The sequence below is a fragment of the Triticum urartu genome, chromosome 3A (assembly GCF_056163025.1).
Source record: "Triticum urartu cultivar PI428250 chromosome 3A, HENAU_Tu73, whole genome shotgun sequence".
NCBI classification, from domain to species: domain Eukaryota; kingdom Viridiplantae; phylum Streptophyta; class Magnoliopsida; order Poales; family Poaceae; genus Triticum; species Triticum urartu.
The window spans coordinates 426,966,489-426,992,167 of NC_141875.1; the positions used below are offsets into that span (position 1 = coordinate 426,966,489).

At 42.4% G+C, this 25,679-nt stretch overlaps 1 long non-coding RNA gene across 8 annotated transcripts; it reads left to right on the forward strand.

The window, feature by feature from the left end:
- The first annotated feature begins 593 nt into the window (after positions 1-593).
- Positions 594-8,913, forward strand: LOC147979939 (uncharacterized). Of its 8 annotated transcripts, XR_015619064.1 has the most exons (9): positions 594-1,312; positions 3,049-3,107; positions 3,596-3,646; positions 4,203-4,243; positions 4,533-4,665; positions 5,399-5,505; positions 7,636-7,711; positions 7,951-8,439; positions 8,534-8,913. It is a non-coding gene; the product is annotated as an uncharacterized LOC147979939 (long non-coding RNA). The 8 variants fall into 8 exon arrangements; XR_015619063.1 differs by lacking the exon at positions 4,533-4,665 and having other exon boundaries at positions 4,203-4,274; XR_015619065.1 differs by lacking the exon at positions 4,533-4,665 and having other exon boundaries at positions 4,203-4,274; positions 7,645-7,711.
- The last annotated feature ends 16,766 nt before the right edge of the window (positions 8,914-25,679 follow it).

Genomic DNA, 25,679 nt, shown 5'->3' on the forward strand with positions numbered 1-25,679 from the left:
TGCGTATGTCGGAATCCGTCACTTTCTATCTCTCATGAAATATAAACGCTATTTTATACTGCATCATATAAACATATATAATGTATAATAATAATAAAAGTGAAACTAACACAACTGTTTTATTTTGTAAAAAAGAACAGCTTTTTCATATTATTAAAAAAGACGTTGCATTTCTCTCGTGGAAAGCAACCAACAATAATGTTCATATATAAATAAGTACTCATCTAAAATTTCCTAAATCATTTTAAATTATTTATATAGGCTATGGAAAATTGTCCAACAAAAGATAAAAACATGCAAGCAAACCAACATAAAGCAAGTATATTCGGTTTCTTCTCTCAATATTTTTTGTGATACTCTCAATATATCTAAAAAGTATATAAAATATTTATTTGTATGAACCATGTTTAATATATATATACATTATTTATTTTTTTGAGGTATATATACTTTATTTATCTATCTATTTTCGTAGAGCAAACGTTGCCGATCCAAAGCCCAAATTAGCTATCCAGCACGGCCCAACCAGCACCCAATCTAAGCCTAAAAAATTAGGAATTCCAAAAAGAAGTTTATTTCGTTCGGCACCGAACGAAACGCAACCTTATCTCCCCCAGTACTCTCTCCTCTCCTCTCCACTCACTCAACCTCTCTCGCCCCTCTCCCGGTCTCCCCTCCCCCGCCGCATCCGCTGCGCGTGACCACAAGCTCCTGCCGCAACCGCGCGACTCTGCCCGCTGACCACCGCATCCGTCGCATGCATCGGCGGTTGCCGCACAACGAAGGTCGTGGTCCCACGACGGCCTCGGTTGGAGGAGGACGATAGGTCCATAGCGACGGACGCTCAAGTAAGAGGAGCGGCCCAATGGCGGCGGCCTCGAGCACGGGGATAAGTGCAGGCTGGGGATGCAGGAGAGGTGCAGCGTGGGGTTTGGAGCTCCCATGAGCTGGGTGCGGCGCATCCGACGGCAACAGACATAGGGACGCGTTGATCCGGGTGTGGGTGCTCAATTCGGTCCCGTTCTGGCCGGATCCGCGGCGGTGCTCATCTCCGGCGAGGTGGCCTGTGACTCGCGGGACGACGGCGGCGCAAGACCACAGGAGGGGCTCATCTCATGGGACAGGGGCGCGAGGTCTTGTTGGCTTCGGTTGCCGGTGGCTTGACGCAGGGGTGGCCGGGGTCCGGCGCCATGGAGGCTCTTCGAGGACGAGGAAGCAGACAGCGACGACAACTTTGAGGCCGGCGGGGGCGCCGTCTCCGCGTTCGATGGTCAGGGTCCAACGCGGCCGCCGTTGGCTCCATCCCCTACAAGTAATTCCCCCTGATTTTTACCCCTTGAAATTGCCATGATTATCCCACGGAGAGGCACAACCTTTTTCTTTTTGAGATTCAGAGTAGTAAAGCTACTCTGCTGAAACCACAAATTCAGAGATCATAAGCGGGTGAGGCAGTCCGGTACGTCAGCAATCCTCTCCTGGTCTTCCGAATTCCTGGCCAACGTTCCAATCCCATCAGCAAGGGCATTGCACAATCTCCCCACACTGCTGATACTATGATCCAAGAAGTTTGTCGGTGCTTGCTTGATGTCTCTTAGCAGTCCATAGCAGGGGGAGAGGGACTGCTTCCCTGTCATCAGTTCCTTAATCCGAATTTGGCAGTCAAGTTCCAAAATCACGGGGCTCCTGTAAATCCTTGAGAGTGCGTGCAACCAAATAAGGGTTGCTTTTTCTTCAGCCTCCTCAACACTACGGCTAGGTGACATATTCTGACAGATAGAAATAACAACATGCCCTCTGCTGTCCCTTGCGACAGCACCTGAAGAATATTCACCCGTTTCCTCCAAGTACGAGGCTACATAATTTACTTTGATTGATCCCAAGGCCGGCCCTGTCCAATGCAAGTGTTGCGTGGTGGGGCAGCATGGCTGCTGTCGTGGTCGCATCGGTAGGAATGCTCGTGGGCGAAGAGGGCGCGTTGGCGATTGCCGGAGAGAGGGGAGCGGTGCTGGGTCTTGAGAGAGACAAGAGACGTGGGCGGTGGAGGCGGTGGTGTGGGGATCGAGTTGAGCGAGCGAGAGAGGAGGGAGACACGCGAGTGCGTAGGCCTCTCTGGTGTAGCGATTTTTTGTTTCTGTGATTGTGGGGGGCGGATAGCATGTTGTCTATTTCCTTTTTAACGAAGGCATTTGGGGGTGGGGGATTGTTTTTAGTTCAATGGAGGGGTTGGGTATCAGATGTTTGGGTAAGTATTGATTCTGTCCAGATATGTCGGGAGAGAACAGATGCAGCAGTTTTTCTATATTAGTGAATGAAACCAGTTAAGCATTGGATAATGCATATCCTTGTTCTGAAACATTGCTACATGCATTTTTCACTCCTCTGAGATCACTTCCTCTGAAAACAAACAGAGTACTATAGGAACCCTGATAAGGTTGTTTTAGATTCAATTTAAATCACACCCTGAAAGCTGGCATGGCATTTGACTATATGGGCATTAATCTCTAGCAAAATACAATGCTCCAGTAATAGAAGGCTTTAACTCAAGATTAATGTAAACAAGAACGCAAGCCGAGTTCACCTAAACAACGACTAAAATAATACTCCCGCTGTCCCAAAATAAGTGTCTCAAGCTTAGTACAACTTTGTACTAAAGTTAGTACAAAGTTGAGACACTTATTTTGTGACGGAGGGAGTAGAAGACAATAAATCAGAACTTCCTATTGGGTTTTAGGCAATCAAGTTCAGGTGTAAACGACAACCACATGCATGCAGTAACTAAAGCAAGATCATCATGTGCCTATTCACTGTCAGTCTGAGGTGAGGAAAATGGAACAATGTAGGCATAACTGATAATGCCGTTTTTAAATTGATCACCTGGCCTTCTTTTTAGGCATAAAATAGATGGGCTTGTCAATGTGAAATGCACATATGTGAAATCTGGACATTTGCTCTGTCTTTTGTTGTTCTGATGCATGCAAATCTGTTCAGAAGCATATATATTATGCTTTGCTTTGCTGACATTCTATTTTGAATAACGGTTTGCTACAGTTATCATGCGGATAAGAGAACAAAAAACTACCACATTGATATCTGCTTCAGGAAAAATGGTAAGGCCAAGTTCATGTACATCTGATGCAGAATATGTTCTTTTGTAGTTTGATTATCTAATGATGTTGGAGCTGATACTGTACGCGCATATGAGTAGATATTCATGTTGTAGTCAGCTGAGTGTTGAAATTCAATGCAGATCCCCCATGGACACTAAGTGTTTGGGGTTCACTACATATTTTTCTTATTATCTACATGTCAGAATTAAATCTTTTTAATCAGTAGAAAGTCCCTCTATTCAGCCATTGAAAAGTTAAGCAAAGATTTGTCGAGATTGGATTGATACTATACTTCAATTAAAATTCCTTGGGTATTAGTTTATTCCATTCACCTTAATGGAAACCTGCAAAAATGTTTTGATTCAGTGGCCTTTGTTAACATTTTACAGGAAAGTGAATTTGATAGTTATACCAGGGAGTTATTGTCTTAGTGGTCTTATCCTCCTAATTACATACTGATGCAAAGTATACCGTTGCTGTGTTATCAGGTTTGCACTGGAGCAAAAAGTGAACAGCAATGTAAACTCGCAGCTAGAAAGGTATTGCCTAGCTTTATTTCCTTTCATACATATCAGAGGTGAAAGGTTCAGAAATTGTAAATGTTTTCTACTTTCATTATGCTCTTATATCCAGAAGCTTGGCTTTCCTGCAAAATTCAAACTTTGAACTGAAATAAAACTTTTCTTTTTGGGAACCATGTGATCAAGTTAGATGAGATACCACGTGATGAGGTTACATATAATGAAATACATGATAGTGTACTGATATGAACAGGGCTTTGCGTTTATTGATCAAGTGAAAATGAGATGAATAAGCATCAACCTTGATGAGTCATGATCTTATTAGCAGTTTAAGAAATAAAAGGGAAAAGGAAATTACTATATATATTGACCTTTTTAGAGCGAGTGAAAAAATAGTGCTGATAAAATATACAAACCATATGCCCACCTTTTAGTGCATGTTTGTCATGGTTTACTCAGGCATATGAAAATGAAGATGTGTGTTGCATGTGCAAACTTTCTTTGGAAGTATCTTTTTTTGTGTGTGGCCGTGGATTCTAGATAAGCATCACACTGATTCAAAACATTCTTTCAGGTCAAATATTTGACGATGTTTTCTTCTCCCAACCTGGCAAGGTATTGTACTACCTACATGCATCACTAGAAGGTGTGATTTTGCTGTCGATGGTTCTACTTGGTACTGATTGACATACATACATTGTTGGAACGTGAAACATGTAGTCAAGGAACAATCTTTGCAACGAACAAAAGTGCATATATAGAGTGCACCCTTTCCATTCTGGTGCATTAAATATAGGTTCTTAACAGATGTCTCTTTGTCATAATGTGGATATTTGAACATGCGATGGATGTATGATATATGTGTAAGCTGTGTTCAAATAATACCTCGCTGTCTGGGGATCAGCGCAGGCTCAGGGTTCCTGAAGGGGATCGTCGCCGGATCATGGACGTGACCTCAAAGGGTTCAGCGGCGGATCAGGGGATCGACGTGTGGCTCCAGAAGGGGATCGCTGCCTCCATCCTGAATGTGATCGGCGGTGGGTTCTAAACGGATCGGCGACGTCTCCTCAAGCGGATCTTGATGTGCGAGGGCGGCAACAAAGGGATGGAGGGCGGCCGCGAACGAGGGCAGTGAGTCGGGCGTAGTTAGGCATGCGAGTGGAGGGCAGGAGAGTCGTGCGTGTGATTGGTTTAGGGTTTTTTTCGCTGGTTAATTTTTGTATGTTTTTTTTCGTAGGTTCTTTTTCCTTCGCTTGTAGATGGGTGCGACAGGAGGTGCGGCCCTGTACTGCATGGGGGCATCGGGACGTGTTTTTTTTGGTTTGACGCGGCTAACAGTGAGGTGGGATGAGGGACGAAAAAAAACCATGATAGGTGGGACAAAAATTAACCGCGGAGACTACCAACTGAGACATTAGGAGTAGAGATCCCTACTAAAATGGATAAAATAAAGGACTGATACTACAGATGTAGGCATTCTTCATCTCTACTAAAATATATTCTTCATCATGTGGTTATTCACCTGTAATAAATCACCCCTGCATACCTACCTGCTTTTCTTCTGTCACAACTCACATTCATAAGCAGTCTTACTTCTTAGGCGAGCTCTGTCTTTTACTATTCTCTTTATCTGCATTTTTTCTTGACTCGGCACATTTACTTTTTTCGGTTATACCTTTGTACTACACTGAATCTAGGAAATATAAAGTAGATGAATGATGTGTTTATTCCTGTGTATACTATTTGACCTTCAATTATGTTTGCTTTCAGGAGTAAGAAGTCAGTTGGAGTGAGAAGTGAGACAAGTACCATGAGCTCAAGTGAATCATTCACCAAGCTGGTAAACGCATAAACTTCAAAAAAATCATCTCAATAAGGTATGCAAGTAATTTATTTTGGGTGTTTGAATTGCCACATTTTGGGTTTTGTTTTCAGTCCATTATATATTCTAGGGACAAACTTCATCTCATTTCTTAGACCAAATAATATTTAACTACAGGATCAGATTTGCGTAAAGTAATTTGCAATGTTTATTCGATTTTGTGCATGACAAGGGGCAAGTAGAATTTTTTCTGTATGCACTTAGCAAGATTAAAATAACAGGCACAAAGTGAATCAAGTGTGTTCAACACACAATTTAAAAGTGAAAGTAGATAAACAACTTACTGATCCACATAGAAGAGTGCCGAGTATTGAGATTTGATTTGCCGCATTGCAATGGTCCGCTATGGTCCTGCAGTAATATGTGTATGACAGCAAAAGGATCTTCAAATCAGTATGTACACTTAACTTATCCATTATAATTCGATATATTATATGAGATAACTTGAACATCTTTAGAAACCAGTGTGAAAAAAAATATAGCAGCCAAATCGCATTACAATACTATTACGTGTGGATTTTCATATGCACATTCCCAGACGCTACAAACTTGATCAGAGCCGAAAGCAAGGAAATGCACATCACAGTTGCAATGACGCTAGGAGAAGCCTCTCCACATCTGCATGTTGAGAGACTTGAGCTATTAATTTTGCAGGCACTCCACACAAGCACATGCATGTTAAGTGAGGGTATACGTTATCATTTTGGGTATGATCGAATGGAAATACCTGTTCATGTCATCCTCTTATTCACTGATCCAAATCATCCTGCAAAGCTCATGCATAATGGTTTAGGAAATAAGGTATAGATGCTCAAAGGACAAGATTGATAGCTAACAAATAGTTGATGCTTACAATTAGCCTGTGGTCTCCTCCTCCAACATGTGTTTCCTGTTTGAGCGTTGTGAAAGGTCAGGAGGTCCAGGCAGGTCAAGGCGATGGCAACCTTTGACTTTGGAAATGCAAACCCCCTCTCGGTGGCCCTCTCCACAACATCATCCAACATATTGACGTTTAGCTGACAGAAAGGAACTATACACATTTAGCTAGGAAATCTAGGAACAAGAAAATAGACCGGTCGGCATGTATGATTAAGGATAAAGAATGCACTAACTTTCAAACTATTTTGATGCCTGACCACATATATTGTCAACATGGAAATTCTGGTTTCTGAAATCAGTTTCCTTGCTGAGTAGAACACCTATTATGAAATCTGTTTGTTCTAGAGCTGAGTGCAGACATCACTTTTGTTAACCGTGATGCTATAATACTCGGGAAAATTGTGTTATTAGGAAATTGGTCAAGGCATATAGCTCCATCTATGCTCACACAGACATAAGATGATGAGACTATTATAAACAAATTCATCTTGTTTTCTGCAGTTCTGAAATCTGTAATGCAATGTTTCACTTGTTTGGTCCTCTCTTTTTCATACGATGTTCTTGGTTTGTGTCTTCGACAATGCACAGGCAGTAAACTGCATGCATTACAACCTTAGATTAGTAAGTTGTAACTTTTGCAGCCAATAAAAATATAGGTAATTAACGCAATCAACCTTAGATTAGATGTTTTGTATGTGTCATCAATGCACGCACTCACTGGATTATTACTTATTTTGGCCTACAAACTGTTGTTTAAATGTTTATCATGCATCCATCTTCCATTATAATTCTGGTAATCCTTTGCTCCCTTCATTTTAACTAAACCTTTTCTTCAGATCTGTGAAAGCCATATAATTTGCATGCTCCAATTTTAATTTTAACTATAATGGAACAGGTTACTTTTCTGGTTTCATTTTAACTATCATGGAACAAGTTACTTTTCTGGTTTAGTGTATCTTTTTTGCTTCTACCTTGAACTAAGCGCAATTGCTTTATTATAAACAATTGATCCAAAATGCATAGTGCATCTTATTGTTCGGCGAAAAACTTTCCTGGTTGACACTATAGCTAAACCATCTTTTCACAAAATCCTGCTATTCTCTCTGTACATTTGCTTCACTTATTTTGTTGTCTCAGTTTGATAATTCAGTTATGGTTGAAAAATGTAAAAAGATTAGTGTCCTGTTTATTGTGTTTCCGTGTGAACTTGTTCTGAACAGCACGTGCTGAACCTTATGGTTTGCAGTTTTGTCAGAGATATGTTTTGCTAGGCTGGAGGCTTGCGAGATCTTCAGATTATCCTAATTGCTTCTACATAGAAGGTGCAGCCATCGCATGGTTCCAAATGTCTCATTGATCCAAAATGCATAGTGCATCTATTTGCTTTCCTGGTTGACACTATAGCTAAACCATTGGTTCACGAAATCATGCTATGCTCTCTGTACATTTGCTTCACTTATTATGTTTGGTCAATTTGTTATTTCGGTTATGGTTGAAAAATGCAAAAAGATTAGCTGTTTTACTTATTCTGAACCTTACGTGCTGTTGTTTTACTTTGCAGTTTTGGTTGGCTGATAGCTTGCAAGATCTTCATATTCTACATAGAAGGTGCAGTGTGATGTGATGCATATGGAACGGGTATTACTTTGCAGTATGGAACTGGCGGTGGGTGTATGAAATGTGATGGCTGTAACATTACACCTAATTTCTTATCAGTTCATGATATGGCTGTTTGAAATGTGATACCTGGATGTGAGTGTCTCTGGCGCGGGATCCTGGACGCCTCCGGCGGCGGCTGGTGAAAGGGATAGACGGATCCTGGACGTCTTCGGCGACGGGTCCTGAAAGGGATCGGCGCCGGATCCTGGAAGCGTTCGGCGGAGGGTCCTCAACTGGACATGCACCGGATCAGTGGAGACCAGCGGCGGATCAGTGCCAGGGCGGCGGCGAAGGGATGGAGCGGCGGCGGTGAAGGGATGAAGAGCGGCGGCGGGCGAATGAGGGCAGACTCGGGCGTCTGTTTCTCGCTCAAGGGCACGAGACCTCGCTCGTACGTGCGGGGGACTGGTTTGCGATTTTTTTCGCTGGTTAATTTTCGCCGGGTTTTTTTCGCTGGTTAATTTTCGCCGGTTTGTTCGTGTCAGATGGGTGCGAAGGGAGGTTAGGCGCGTGGGGGCGGATGTGGGACTCGGCCCTGAGGGTTTTTCTTGGTTTATCGCAGCTGAGCGGGAGGTGGGAGCAGGTACCAAAAAAGACCGGGTGAGGTGGGACGAAAATTAAACCCGGAACGCGACCTATCAACTGAGATATTAGGAGTAGAGATTGCGCTGTCCTTTCCAATTATTTCTGTTGTCTTACTCTTATCATTAAACCCCCACTACACCTAAATTCTTGGGCTTGTGATGATTGAACTCTTTTTAAGGGGTGGTGCACACTACACAGACTGATTCCTTCTATAGCATTTTTGTTAGACAAATTCTTTATAAAGCAAATGGTATACACGCTTTTTTTGTGGTTGAGAAAATGGTGTACACAATTTTTTTTGAGAGTTTGGTATACACACTAATACGTCGCTCTCCGTGGGATGGGCCCGGCTCCTCGCTTGCTCAATTACTTCATGGGCCAGCGCCCAGCCTGCCCTGTCCCTTCCTTTCCAATTCGGGAGCTCTTCGCCCACTGCGCCAAGATGCCCCTGTAGCGCTTGCTAGATAGCTCGTGGGCCACGGCCCAGCCTGTGCCCTCGCTCGGCTGCCTTCCCGGGGCGTGCCTATGCCTCTCTTTAAAAAAAAAGCTAGAAGCGAGAGCAACTAATAAGTGTATCCCTTGCAGGAGCCTCGCAATGGTCACTTTTGGTGGTAAGAGCATGTCATTTGGCGTGCTCTCAGCCACCGTCACGTGTCGCGTGTTGGGCTCTCCATCGGAATCGTTTTTTCTTTGTTTTCGTATGCATTTTTGGGGTTTAGATGATTTTTTCCGTGTTCTTTCGTATTTTGGTTTTTCCTAGATTTTGAAGAAAAAAATTGATTCTTTTTTGCTTGAAATAAACGGGTTTTCTTTTGCTTCCACTGAGCGGCATAGTTGTGTTTCTTTGAAAAGAAAAGACACATGTCTTTTTTGCTTTCACGGGAGGCACAGAGTTGCTTCGTGTGAAGATACAGATTTGCATCCGCAAGAGGCTGAAAGCGCAACCAATCCCCGGGTGGTTTTGGTAATTCACAACAATATATATCTCGTTGAACTAATATCCATTCAAGATAAATATTTCAGGATGTTCAATGTTTGGCATGGCATGGAATAGAGATGTAGACCCCTAAAAATGATAAGGACAAAGATTGGCAAAAGCTCAAGGCTTTACATTTGAAATTACCTCATCATGGCCGGCTCGACTAGCCTCAGCATTATCCTGAGAAGAAGGGGCGTCAGCCAATTGAATAAAAAGAAGGCTAAGCGAGTCAAGTTCTGCCTCCGGCTCATTTTCGCCGACTAGCTCATCTGCATTGACCGGCTCATTCTCTTGAGGAACTAGGGCAGGGGTAGACTTGCGAGGTTTCTTCTTTTTCCAAAACTTGTCGTCTACCTGCATACATGATAAGCCGGAAATTAAGATTGAGATGAACAAGTCAAAAGTAGAATGAATAAGAAAGTGCAAGGATACATACCGGAGGCAGAGGATTTGTTATGCAGAAGGGAGCCAGCCCAGTCTTGTTACATTTTTCCTGGGGCTCTCCTAGCAACTTCTTCGTAGCCTTGTTGATTTCACCAACATACAAGTTAACTTGACTGAATCGCCGCGCATCCGCCGGCTCACCGGTATAGTTACACTTCAAATCACCTCTCATGCTAAGGGGCTGGATGTGCCAGCTTATCCAGCACCAGGTCAAGTCAATCCCGGTGAGCCCATTGGCTATCAAGGCCCTCAGTTTTGAATATACAGGTGCGACTTGTTGTCACTCTTCATCAGACGGTCAATCCAGAAAGGCCACCATTGCGTTGACCCAGTCCAATCTGTAAACCGGCAAGGGGTTTTCGCCTTCAAGAGGCGGTGTTCTTGCAGTAGAACCAAGTTCTGTTCCATCCATTCGGATGACTCGCTAGCCCGGCCTCTGGAAAAAGGATTGTTTTTCGCCTCTGAATGGAAATCCCACCAAGTTCTATACTAGGACTATCTGTGAACTCGGTCTGGTGGTTGATGTAGAAAAATTCCCGTAAGAGAGGGACAATTGGCTCCATATGAAGATAGACTTCACAGAAAAGTTGAAATTGGCAAAGATTGGTCATTGAGTTTGGACCAATATCCCAAGGGCAGAGATCAAAGAAATTGAGGAAGTCCCGGAAGAATTTTGACCCGGGTGGTGAGAAGCCCCTTTGGAGATGATATGTGAAAACAATGATTTCTCCTTGGTCGGGATGGGGAGAACTCTCTTCATCAGGTGCCTGCCAGCTGATTATTTCTTGAGCTGGCAATAGGCCTTGTCCCACGAGGTCGGCAAGCACAAGGGTAGAAACTTGGGATCTGACCTAGTTGCAAGCCTTATCAGTTTTTGCCATGATGAGTCGCCTAAAGTTGAAACTGTGAAATGAAACAATGATGATAAACAGGCATCTTATACTCATAAGCAATAAATCGCTAGGTTTATTCAAGTTATAAGTCGGTAAAATAATGAGACTGCTACAATCAGGAATGAGCTGACACATATGGCCATAAGTGGTAAGTCGCCAAGCTTCTCAAAGTGATAAGTCGGCAAGGCAAAGGGCAGTTATATCCATTCAAACTGGCCATCAAGTTTTAGCGAGTTACAACAAGTAATGATGAGCCAACAAATCATAAAGCCAACTCTAGCTATTCGAATGCCTCGTGGGTTTTTCTACTAAGTGTTGGCTATAAACAAGATTCTGATAAAGCAGTTACAGTTACAGATTTACAAAATAGTTCGAAAAGGAAATATTTACTAGACCTAAAACAAGAAATGGAAGTATGAACTTGTCCATCAGTGGGGTTCGAGAGCAACATGGAGATTTCAGATGCGAAAATGGCGGTGAGGCCGCAACTAGAGCACTTTCACAGTTTGCTAAAAGGAATCTAGATCGGCTAAGAATGGTGGTAAGCACCGATGAACTACGACGAACTACACAAGAGGATGAATGCTACAGATCTAATGATGAAGATCTGAGCATACCTAGTTGCAGCGGAGAGTGGCCGGAGTTTTTCGGCGAGCTCTGGTGACGCCGAGGTCGTAGACGAGATGGTCGTCGAACCTGAAGTGACACGGCGTGGCTTTGGGTGCGACGGAGCTCGGGCGCGAGGAAGAAGACGACCGAAGGATTGCTACTTCTTGAGCTTTCATTGATTTTTCCCTTGAAGAAAGGATGATGCACCAAAGTAGAGATAAGTATTTCCCTCAGTTAAGAACCAAGGTATCAATCGAGTAGGAGGCACAAGCAAGTCCCCAATATATGCAACTGCACAAACTAACAAACACTTGCACTCAACGTGAAAAAGGGGTTGTCAATCCCTTCAAGGTCACTTGCAAGAGTGAGATCTAATAGAGATAGATATAAAAAATAAGTAAAAGGCAAAATAAAATAAATATAAATAAATTGCAGCAAGGTATTTTTGGTTTTTTTATAGATCTGAAAATATATGGTGGAAAATAGACCCTGGGGCCATAGGTTTCACCAGTGGCTTCTCTCTTAAAGAAAGCATACGACGGGTAAACAAATTACTGATGAGCAATTGATAGAAAAGTGCAAAGTTATGACGATGTCTAAGGCAATGATCATGAATATAGGCATCATGTCCGTGACAAGTAGACCGACTCCTGCCTATATCTAATAGTATTACTCCACATATCAACTGCTGTCCAGCATGCATCTAGAGTATTAAGTTCATAAGAACGGAGTAACACCTTAAGCAAGATGACATGATGTAGAGGGATAGATCCAATCAATATGGTAAAAAACCCATCTTTTTATCCTTAATGGCAACAATACAATACGTGCCTCACTACCCCTACTGTCACTGGGGAGGACACCGCAAGATTGAACCCATCACAAAGCACCTCTCCCATTGCAAGAAAAACCAATCTAGTAGGCCAAACCAAATTGATAGATCGTAGAGAAATACAAAGCTATCTTAATCATGCATAAAAGAGTTCATAAAAGAATCAAATAATATTCATAGATAATCTGATCAGAAGTCACAATTCATCGGATCTCAACAAACGCACCGCAAAACAAGATTCCATCGAATAGATCTCCAAAAACACCGAGGAGAACATTGTATTGAAGATCAAAGAGAGAGAATAAGCCATTTAGCTACTAGTTATGGACCCTTATGCCCGTGGTAAACTACTCACACATCATCGGAAGGGCACCAAGGTTGGTGTAGAGGCCCTTCGTGATCGAACCCCCCCTCCGGCGGAGTGCCGTAAAAGGCCCCAAGATGGGATCTCACGAGAATAGAAGCTTGCGGCGGCGGAAAATTATTTTTGGTGTGCCCCCTGACATAAGGGGAATATTTGGGAATTTATAGTGCTGGAGTTAGGGTTAGGAGAGCCACGAGGGGCCCACAAGCCTAGGGGCGCGCCCGCGCCCCTAGGGCTTGTGGCCTCCTCGTGGGTCTTCTGGCCGCCTCCCTAAGCTTCCTAGGTGTCTTGTTGTCTAAGAAAAATCATCAAAAAGTTTCATTCCATTTGGTATTGATTTTCTGTAAAAGACAAAAGCAAGGAAAAAACAAGAACTGGCATCAGACACTAGGTTACCAGGTTAGTCCCCAAAATAATATAAAATATAATATTAATGCATATAAAACATCCAAAATAGATAATAAAATAGCATGGAATGATAAAAAATTATAGATACGTTGGAGACGTATCAAGCATCCCCAAGCTTAATTCATGCTCTCTTCGCGTAGGTAAATGATAAAAACAGAATTTTTGATGTGGAATGCTACCTAACATATTTATCAATGCAATTCTTCTTATGGTGGCATGAATGTTCAGATCCATAAGATTCAAAACAAAAGTTTAATATTGACATAAAAATAATAATACTTCAAGCATACTAATAAAGCAATCATGTCTTCTCAAAATATCATGGCTAAAGAAAGTTATCCCTGCAAAATGATAAAGTCTTGTCATGCTCTATCTTCATCACACAAAGTATTTATCATGCACAACCCTGATGAGAAGCCAAGCAATTGTTCATACATTTAATGTTCTCAAGCTTTTTAACCTTTCACGCAATACATGAGCATGAGCCATGGATATAACACTATAGGTGGAATAGAATATGGTGGAGGTTGTGAGGAGAAGACAAAAAGGGAAAAAGCCTCACATCAACTAGGCAAATTAATGGGCTATGGAGATGACCATCAATTGATATCGATGCAAGTGAGTAGGGATTGCCATGCAACAGATGCACTAGAGCTATAAGTGTATGAAAACTCAAAAGAAAACTAAGTGGGTGTGCATCCAACTTGCCTGCTCACGAAGACCTAGGGAAATTTGAGGAAGCCCATCATTGGAATATGCAAGCTAAGTTCTATAATGAAAAATTCCCACTAGTATATGAAAGTGATAAAATAGGAGACTCTCTATCATGAAGAAAATGGTGCTATTTTTGAAGCTCAAGTGTGGAAAAAGATAGTAGCATTGTCCCTTCTCTCTTTTTCTATCATTTTTTGTTTTTAGGCTTTTGGCCCTTTTTATATTTTTATTGGGCTCTTTGGCCTCTTTTTTATTTTAAGTCCGAAGCCTCATCTCGACTTGTGGGAGAATCATAGCCTCCATCATCCTTTCCTCACATGGGACAATGCTCTAATAATGACGATCATCACACTTTTATTTACTTACAACTCAAGAATTACAACTCGATACTAGAACAAAGATATGACTCTATATGAATGCCTCCGGCGGCGTACCGGGATATGCAATGATCTAGTGTGACATGTATAAAAAATATGAACGGTGGCCAAGCCACAAATATTATGCCAACTACATGATAATGCAAAGCAATATGACAATGATGGTGCGTGTCATAATAAATGGAATGGTGGAAGTTGCATGGCAATATATCTTGGAATGGCTATGGAAATGCCATAATAGGTAGGTATGGTGGCTGTTTTGAGGAAGGGTATATGGTGGGTTTAATGCACCGGCGAAAGTTGCGCGGTACTAGAGAGGCTAGCAATGGTGGAAGGGTGAGAGTGCGTATAATCCATGGACTCAAAATTAGTCATAAAGAACTCACATACTTATTGCAAATATTTATTAGCCATCGAAGCAAAGTACTAATACGCATGCTCCTAGGGAGAGGTTGGTAGGAGTTAACCACCGTGCGCTCCCGACCTCCACACAAAGGATGACAATCAATAATAAATCATGCTCTAACTTCATCGCATAACGATAGACCATACGTGCATGCCTCGAGAATCACAAAATTTAACACAAGTATTTCTACTAATACACAATTACACTCTAGCATGACTCTAATATCACCATCTTTATATCTCAAAACAAATGCAAGGAATCAAACTTCTCATATATTCAACTCTTTATGAAAGTTTTTATTATATCCCTCTTGGATACCTATCATATTAGGACCAAATTAATAACCTAAGCAAATTTCCATATTGTTTTAAGACTCTCAAAATAATATAAGTGAAGCATTAAAGTTCATCAATTTCTACAAAATAAAACCACCGCCGTGCTCTAAAAAATATAAGTGAAGCCCTACAACAACTACCTAGCTCAAAAGATATAAGTGAAGCACATAGAGTATTCTAATAAATTCAGGATTAATGCGCGTCCATCTCAAAAGGTGTGTACAGCAAGGATGATTGTGGCAAACTAAAAAGCAAAGACTCATATAATGCAAGACTCTCCAAGCAAAACACATCATGTGGTGAATAAAAATATAGCCTCAAGTAAATTTATTGATGGATTGAAGACGAAAGAGGGGCTGCCATCCGGGGCATCCCCAAGCTTAGATGCTTGGTTGTCCTTGAATATTACCTTGGGGTGCCTTGGGAATCCCCAAGATTAGGCTCTTGCCACTCCTTATTCCACAGTCCATCAAATTTTTAGCCAAAACTTGAAAACTTCACAACACGAAACTCAACAGAAAACTCGTAAGATCCGTTAGTATAATAAAGCAAATCACCACTTTAGGTACTGTTGTGAACTCATTCTAAATTTATATTGGTGTTATATCTACTGTATTCCAACTTCTCAATGGTTCATACCCCCCTAATACTACCCATAGATTCATCAAAAATAAGCAGACAACACAAAGAAAACATAATCTGTCAAAAACAGAACAATCTGTAGTAATCTAGAAATTTCGTATACTTCTGTAACTCCAAAAATTCTGAAAAATTTGGACAATCGAGGCAATTTGTATATCAATCTTGTGTAAAACACTCAAGAATTTATCATGTTCCAGCAGCTCAGATCAATTCTATTATAGGGCGCAAAAGTTTTTGTTTTTCAGCAAAATCAAATCAACTATCACAATGGACCATCCCAAAGGTCTTACTTGGCACAAACAGTAATTAAAACACTAAAACAAAATTATTACAAATGTAATATTTTGTATTTATTCAAGAACAGAAGCAAAAACAAAAAATAGAAAATAAGATTGGGTTGCCTCCCAACAAGCGCTATTGTTTAACGCCCCTAGCTAGGCATATTGCATAGATCTAGGTATTATCATCTTTGGTATTAAATCCATAAGTGGCCCTCATAATAGATTCATATGGTAATTTAATTTTCTTTCATGGAAAGTGTTCCATCCCCTTCCTTAATGGAAATTGAAATCTAATGTTTCCTTCTTTCATATAAATAATTGCACCAATCATTCTTAGGAAAGGTCTACCAAGTATAATAGGGCATGTAGGATTGCAATCTATATGAAGCACAATAAAATCTACGGGCACATAATTCCTATTTGCAACAATAAGAACATCATTAATCCTTCCCATAGTTTTCTTAATTGTGGAATCCGCTAGATGCAAATTCAAAGAACAATCATGAAATTTATGGAAACCTACCTGTCGGTGTCAAAACCGGCGGATCTCGGGTAGGGGGTCCCGAACTGTGCGTCTAAGGTGGATGGTAACAGGAGGCAGGGGACACGATGTTTTACCCAGGTTCGGGCCCTCTTAATGGAGGTAAAACCCTACGTCCTGCTTGATTTATTCTTGATAATACGAGTAGTACAAGAGTTGATCTACCACGAGATCGAAGAGGCTAAACCCTAAAAGCTAGCCTATGGTATGATTGTATGTTGTCCTACGGACTAAAACCCTCCGGTTTATATAGATACCGGAGGGGGCTAGGGTTACACAAGGTCGGTTACAAAGGAGGAGATATCCATATCCGTATTGCCTAGCTTGCCTTCCACGCCAAGTAGAGTCCCATCCGGACACGAGACAAAGTCTTCAATCTTGTATCTTCATAGTCCAACAGTCCGACCAAAGGATATAGTCCGGCTGTCCGGAGACCCCCTAATCTAGGACTCCCTCAGTAGCCCCCGAACCAGGCTTCAATGACGATGAGTCCGGCGCGCAGTGTTGTCTTCGACATTGCAAGGCGGGTTCTTCTCCGGATTTCGAATGCTTGTAAAGTAGTGTCCGGCTTCATAAATGTTGAACCTCTTGGCTTCTGTTCCCAATTAGTGGTATCTCCCACGCGTCGAATGAATGCGAGGTGCCAAGGCATTTTTACATTCGCCCCCCTAGCCAGATAAAGAAATTGTCTATTAAAGGGATGGGTATTCTTAGATCCGATCCACACCATCCTCCCCCAGTGAGAATCCATCAGAGCGTGCTTCGGAAAGATCCATTCCAGCATGGCTGACCTCCGCAGCTCCTCCTCCCGCCATCGTAGCCCTAAGCCCGACGATTGGGAGAGGTGTTCAGTCCTACACAGTCGATTAGTCGAACTGCAGACCAAGGGATTTCTCCCTCCAGCGTATATGGTGCCCATCCGGGCCGGGCTCGCCACCTACAATGGCGGGGAGCAAGCAGAGAGCTTCCCCAACCCCTCTACGGGGGAGCGGGTATGCCTTGTCCCTTATTTATTGAGGGGACTTGGATTTCCGATTCATCCGTTCCTCCGCGGGCTCCTAGAGTTTTGTGGCCTCCAACTGCATGATTTCACCCCTGCTTCCATTTTACACATCGCCGGATATGTTGCCCTCTGCGAGTTGTTCCTGGGCTGCGAGGCTCATTTCGAGCTGTGGAAAAGGTTATTTTGCCTCGTCCCTCGCACACAGCAGGGGTCACTTTATCAAGTGGGCGGAGCCGAAATATGGCGCATCGCCAAAACCGGATACCTGTCCGGTACTCCAAAGAAGACGTCTGAAGACTGGCCTTCGAAATGGTTTTATATGGAGGACGTCCCCCTTCCGGACCCTGTTCGGCGGGGTCTTCCTGAGTTCAACAATGCTCCTCTGAAGAAGCGCCGAAGTTGGCGCCCACGGAGCCCCCAGGCGGAAGACAACGGGGAAGTCCTTTACCTAATGAACCGGATTAAAGCGCTGGCTCAATCAGGATTGACAGTAAATCGAGGTTATGTCAATATGCATTATGCGGGGAGTGCAGCCACTTCAATATCGAGGGCACCCCTTGTGGTGTTTTAACGGGGAAGATGACGCCACCTGTTGCGGGCGCAAGGGTTCGGACAATGCTGATGCGTTAGCAAAAATTCTGTCTGAATTGTTCATGGGAGAGGAGGAGTTCATCCGCATTAAGCCACGGGATGGATTTTCCATTTACAACCCTCCAAGCTGGGTGAGTTACATCTCCTTACTCCTATTCTTCCCGCATTCTTTGTCGTAGGTACTCACCTTGTCATTTTGCGGCAGGAATTGTGAAGAGCCATAAGGGAGGTCAGCAGCCCATCTCCACAACCAGAGGACCCTGATCGGGCCCTTGGTCCCGGACTCGAAGAAGATCCGGACATATTTGTGGAGCTGATAGACCGGTAGTTCTACCAATTAAGCTGCGATGACACCATGGTGGCCATTACGGCCGACTATCCCGGACTGCTTCCTGCGTCGCATGTAAGAAAAACCAAAAGTCCCAACTCCAAAAACTAGGATCCCCTTTTAGACACTTCACCTACCATATACACATGGTGTTTTATAGGGAAGGCATTCGGGACGCCGTGCCGAACCCGAAGCAACTTGCCCACAAGAGGCACCAAGGCCGGCCAGGCCAAAAAGGAAGGCGGTCAGGACGGAGACGCCGACGCAGAGGTATGACAGAAACCCCGCTCCGTGGTTGTCATCTTTCTCGAAAGGTAATGACGTCCATGTTTCTTTAACAGAAAAAACACTCACCGGAATATGTCCGGTGAGGCTGCTTCCACCAGTCGGGCTCCAGGGCCGGACATAGAGGCGGAAGCCGGCACGGGGCGGACGCCGGATTACTTCTTGAGCTTGCGTTGATTTTTCCCTTGAAGAGGAAAGGTTAATGCAGCAAAGTAGAGATAAGTATTTCCCTCAGTTAAGAACCAAGGTATCAATCCAGTAGGAGGCACAAGCAAGTCCCCAATATATGCACCTAGACAAACTAACAAACACTTGCACTCAACACGAAAAAGGGGCTGTCAATCCCTTCACGGTCACTTGCAAGATTGAGATCTAATAGAGATAGATATAAAAGATAAGTAAAAGGCAAACTAAAATAAATAAAAATAAATTGCAGCAAGGTATTTTTGGGTTTTTTGTTTTATATATCTGAAAATATATGATGGAAAATAGACCTGGGGGCCATAGGTTTCACTAAAGGCTTCTCTCTTGAAGAAAGCATACGACGGGTAAACAAATTACTGTTGAGCAATTGATAAAAAAGTGCAAAGTTATGATGATATCTAAGGCAACAATCATGAATATAGGTATCACTTCCGTGACAAGTAGACCGACTCCTGCCTGCGTCTAATACTATTACTCCACACGTCAACCGCTATCCAACATGCATCTAGAGTATTAAGTTCATAAGAACGGAGTAACGCCTTAAGCAAGATGACATGATGTAGAGGGATAGGTCCAATCAATATGGTAAAAACCCCATCTTTTTATCCTTAATGGCAAAAATACAATACATGCCTCGCTACCCCTACTGTCACTGGTGAGGACAGCTCAAGAGTGAACCCATCACAAAGCACCTCTCCCATTGCAAGACAAAACCAATCTAGTAGCCCAAACCAAATTGATAGATCGGAGATAAATACAAAGCTATCTTAATCATGCATAAAAGAGTTTAGGGAAGACTCAAATAATATTCATAGAAAATTTGATCTAAAATCCACAATTCATCAGATCTCAACAAACGTACCGCAAAAGAAGATTCCATCGAATAGATCTCCAAGGACATCGAGGAGAACATTGTATTGAAGATCAAAGAGAGAGAGAGAGAAGAATCGATCAAGCTAGTAGCTATGGACCATTAGGTCCATGGTAAACTACTCACGCATCATTGGAAGGGCGGCAAGGTTGGTGTAGAGGTCCTTCGTGATCCAACCCCCCTCCGGCGGAGTGCCGAAAAAGGCCCCAATATGGGATCTCACGAGGACAGAAGCTTGCGGCGGCGAAAAAGTATTTTTGGTGTGCCCCCTGACGTAAGGGGTGGAATTTATAGTGCTGGAGTTAGGGTTAGGAGAGCCATGAGGGGCCCACAAGCCTAGGGGCCTCCCCCCGGGGCACGCACTTAGGGCTTGTGGCCTCCTCGTGGGTCTTCTGGCCTCCTCTCGAAGCTTCCTAGGTGTCTTGTTGTCCAAGAAAAATCATCAAAAAGTTTCGTTCCGTTTGGACTCCATTTGGTATTGATTTTGTGTAGAAGACAAAAACAAGGAAAAAACAGCAACTGGCACTAGGCACTAGGTTAATAGGTTAGTCCCAAAAATAATATAAGATAGCATATTTATGCATATAAAACATCCAAAACAGATATATAATAGCATGGAACGATAAAACATTATAGATACATTGGAGACGTATCAAGGATAGAGCAGTAAAAGTGAATCTAGGATCCCTCGTGCGTTTTTATAAGGCCGTGAGAAGGGGAAAAGGCAGATGCGAAAATAGAGACAGTGTAGTAAATTTTCAAGAAGGGACGCCTCAATTTTCGGGCCTGACAGATATACTCCAAAAGATTCATTGTGATGTCACACCCATACTACAAAAATCCAGGACGATGATGTCATGTCATAAGGAAGCAAGAAGTGTCAAGTGCTAAGGTGCCATAAGCCGACAACATATGACCCGGCCACAATGCCAATTTAAGAGCCAAGAATTTCTTGAAAGATTACCCAGAGTTATCATCATTCTGAAGATCAACATGGATAAATCCAAGTCAATCTGGGGGCTAATTTTAGGGATATATGAAAGCACAAGTGCTTCCTGGGTGATTTTAGTAATTAATGTCAACATATCTCGTGTTGGACTAATGGATTTGTCTAGTGTATTTCAGACAAGTTCAATAATGGCGTGGGAAGGACAAGAGGATGTGGAACCCGCCCTTCAAGGTGCTAAGGACATGCATTGGCAAAAGCTCAAGACTCTTCATTTCTATTTTAGTGATCCAAGATCACATTGAGTCCACAGGAAAGCCAATACTATTAAAAGGGGACGAGGTGTTTCTTAATGGCTTGCTTGCTCAAATGCTTAGTGATATTGCTCCAAAACTCTCAACCACTTTCTCCATCCAAATATGTCAAAACCCTAAACTCCAACTCGGCTCCACCGATATTTCCTACCCGGTGCCACCGAGTTCATATGACATAGCCACTGCCAGAAACCCTAGCAATTTGGTTTCATCGATACGGGTCTTGGTCTCACCGAGATGGCCTTGCCAACGCTCTGTGACTTGTTGCATTTATTTGGGTCCCTCTGAGATATGCAATTGGTCTCACTGAGTTGACTTGACATTCTCTCTGTTGCCTTATTGCTCTACTTGGTCTCATCGAGTTGATGCAATCGTGCCATCGAGATGATGTTTGCCCTAAAGCCCTAGCACATCGGTCTGACCGAGTTGTTCCAGTCGGTCCCACCGAGATTCATAATGTTCACATTTTGAACTAATCGGTCCCATCGAGTTTAGCTATTTGGTCTCACCAAGATGGGTCAAATGTATGTAACGGTTGAATTTTGTGTGGAGGCTATATATACCCCTCCACCCCCTTCTCCATATGTGAGATCCATCAGAACGTGCCTACACTTCCACCATACATTTTTTGAGAGAGAACCACCTACTCATGTGTTGAGATCAAGATATTCCAGTCCTACCACAAGAATCTTGATTTCTAGCCTTCCCCAAGTTGCTTTCCACTCAAATCATCTTTCCACCATATCCAAATCCATGAGAGAGAGTTGCATGTTGGGGAGACTATCATTTGAAGCACAAGAGCAAGGAGTTCATCATCAACACACCATCAATTGCCTTTTGGAGAGTGGCATCTCCTAGATTGGTTAGGTGTCGCTTGGGAGCCTCCGTCAAGATGTGGAGTTGAACAAAGAAGTTTGTAAGGGCAAGGAGATCGCCTACTTCGTGAAGATCTACCCTAGTGAGGCAAGTCCTTCGTGGACAATGGCCATGGTGGGATAGACAAGGTTGCTTCTTCGTGGACCCTTCGTGGGTGGAGCCCTTCATGGACTCGCACAGCCGTTACCCTTCGTGGGTTGAAGTCTCCATCAATGTGGATGTACGATAGCACCACCTATCGGAACCACGCCAAAAATTTCCATCTTCATTGCGTTTGCAAACTCCAATCCCATCCCTTTACTTGCTTGCAATGCATGCTTTACTCTTTCCACTGCATATACTCTTATCATGCTTGCTTGAAATGTATTGTGAATGCTTAAACTTGTGCTAAAACTCAACCTTAACTTGAAGAATCTAAAAACTATTACTTTTGCTGTTAAGGGTCTAATCACCCCATTTAGACCCTTCTTCTCGATCCTCTCAATTGGTATCAGGGTTTTGGTCTCCATTGCTTTGGTTTAATCGCCATCGGAGGAAGATGGATGAGTCTATGATCGTTCGTATTGGATGTAGAGTGCCTATGCTTGACGAAGAATTCTATAGTTATGGGAAGAGTGAGATGCTTTAGATTTTCAATGAATATAATTTGAACAAGTATATTACCAGCCCTTATGTGCCTCCTATTGATCATTTGCATCCTACCCCCGATGAGTATCTTTGACATGGTTCGCACTCTCTTAGGACCGTTGATCTTATCATTAGAGATTTGCCTAGAAATTTTCTCATGTGCTTGCCTACCTTTGAATGTGCTTATACTATATGGAAATATCTTGAGGAACGCTTTTCGAATTATTCCTTGAAAAATCTAGATGAGATACTTCAAAAGTCAATTGCTTTTTAAAATATGGACCCTAGTGATCCTAAGTTTGATGAATGTCTATTTGAGCTCTGTGACCTTATGCGTGCCAAAGGAAATGTTGGAGTCATTAGTAGCATCATTTCACAAACTACTAGAATTCATAAACGTGCACATTGTCATAGTCATAAATCTAATGAATCACTTGCCCTAGGTGATGATCACATGGATGATGATATTGAGCATGGCCATTATGATGAAGATGAAGATAGTGACTTTGACCTTGAAGAGTCTATGAGACATTTTGGTCTTATGGCTAACCTTCATGGTTACATGGCCGGAGGGAAATAATGGATTCTCGATAGTGGATGTATTGATCATATGACCGGAGATAAGGGCATGTTCCATGAGCTTGCTAAAAATGACGACCCATGCAAGTATGTAACTTTTGGAGATAACTCCAAGGGTAAGGTACTTGGCCTTGGTAAGGTGACCATTTCCAATGATAGCTCTATCCAAAATTTTATGCTCATTGAATCTCTTGGCTACAATCTCCTTTTAGTATCTAGACTAGCCGACTTTGGTTATAATGTTCTATTTACTGAAGTAGATTGCCAAGTGTTTCGTAGAGATAATCATAATATGGTCTTTAGCGGTATTCTTAGAGGTGACCTATCCATTTTTGATTTCACTAAGAGAGCCCAACCTCATACTTGCTTAATTGCTAAATCTTCTAAAGTATGGTTATGGCATATAAGGTTAGGTCATGTGGGCATGCGAAATCTTGATAAGCTTATTAAAGGTGATCATATCCTTGGTGTTAAAGATGTCATATTTGACAAGGATAGACTCTGTAGTGCTTGTCAAGCAGGAAAACAAGTTGGAGGAAGTCATCCTGTGAAGAACATCATGACCACGAGAAGACCGCTCGAGCTACTTCATATGGATCTTTTTGGTCCCAACGCCTACAAGAGTCTCGGTGGTAACTCATTCGGTTTGGTCATTGTTGACGACTTCTCAAGATTTATGTGGGTGTTCTTTCTTGATGAAAAATCGCAGGTCCAAAAGATCTTCAAGAACTTCACTAAGAAGGCCCAAAACCAATTTGAAGTGAAGACCAAGAAGGTTCGAAGCGACAATGGAACAGAGTTCAAGAACGCCAATGTGGATACCTCTCTTGATGAAGAAGGGATTTCACATGAGTTCTCGGCTACGTACATGCCTCAACAAAATGGAGTTGTTGAGAGGAAGAACTGGACACTTATTGAGATGGCAAATAAGATGCTTGACAAATACATAATGCCAAGACACTTTTGGGCGGAAGCGGTTGAGACAACTTGTCATGCTACGAATCGACTAGATCTTTACAAGCTTCTCGGCAAGACGGCATACGAGCTTCTCACCGGTAACAAACCCCAAGTTGGATACTTTCGAGTATTTGGCTCAAAGTTTTACATTCTTGATAAACGTCGTCGCTCGAAATTTGCACCTAAATATCATGAAGGTTTCCTATTCGATTATGGCTCAAACTCTCACACTTACCGTGTCTACAACAATTTCACCCGAAAGGTTGAAGAGATGGTAGATGTGAAGTTTGATGAATCTAACGGCTCGTAAGTAGAGCAATTGCCAATTGATGTAGGAGACAAAGATCCTTCAGAAGCAATCCAAGACTTCTCCATTGGCAAGATTCGCCCAACGGAGGTGAAGGAGAGTACTTCATCCATTCAAGTGGAAGCCTCAACTTCACATCAAGGTGAACCACAAGTTCACTTGGAGGCATCCACAAGTGGAACATGTCAAGACGAAGGAAATGAGGAAATATAACAAGATGAACCACCTCAACCTCCTTCCCCACCTCCATAAGAGAACGACAATGCCACCAACAATGAAGAAGAAAGAGTAGATGATGAGGATGTTCCACCCCACCCCAAGCAAAAGCTTCCACCAGTTTGAGCAAGAGTCTCAAGAGATCATCCCGTCGAACAAATCTTCAATGATATTTGAACCGGGATAATCACTCACTCTAAAACTCATTTGGCTAACTTTTGTGAACATTACTCATTCATATCTAGTGTTGAACCTATGAAGGTGGAAGAAGCTCTTGAGGATCCGGATTGGGTGAATGCTATGCATGAAGAGCTACACAATTTCAAGAGGACTCAAGTGTGGACATTGGTTGAAAATCCCAACGACGATCACAGTGTCATTGGAACAAAATGGGTGTTTCGGAATAAGAAAGATGAAGAAGGACAAGTTGTACACAACAAGGCCCGTCTTGTCACTGAAGGCTACACTTAAGTCGAATGTATGGACTATGGTGAGACATCTACCCCCGTTGCTAGATTTGAGTCCATTCGCATCTTACTTGCTTATGCCAATCACCATGATATCACTTTATACCAAATGGACATTAAAAGTGCTTTTATAAATGGAGAAATTGAGGAGGATGTTTATGTTAAACAACCTCCCGGCTTTGTTAATCCCAAGAAACCTAATCATGTCTATAAACTTCATAAAGCTCTTTATGGTCTTAAATAGGCCCCTAGAGCTTGGTACAAATTCTTGACTAAGTTTCTTATTGAAAAAGGCTTTGAAATTCGGAAAATTGATTCTATGCTTTTTACTAAAAGGGTTAATGGTGAATTATTTGTGCGCCAAATTTATGTGGATGATATCATATTTGGTTCTACTAACCCCCATTTTAGTGAAAAATTTGGAATGCTAATGTCAGAGAAGTTTGAGATGTCTATGATGAGTGAACTCAAATTTTTCCTTGGGTTGCAAATCAAGCAAACTAATTTGTCTCATAAACAAAGGATACCAAGGAACTTTTCAAGAAGTTGAACATGCAAGAAAGCAAAGGTATGAAAACACCCATGCCTACTAGCGGACATCTTGACTTGACTAAGGATGGCAATCTGGTTGACCAAAAGGTTTACCATTC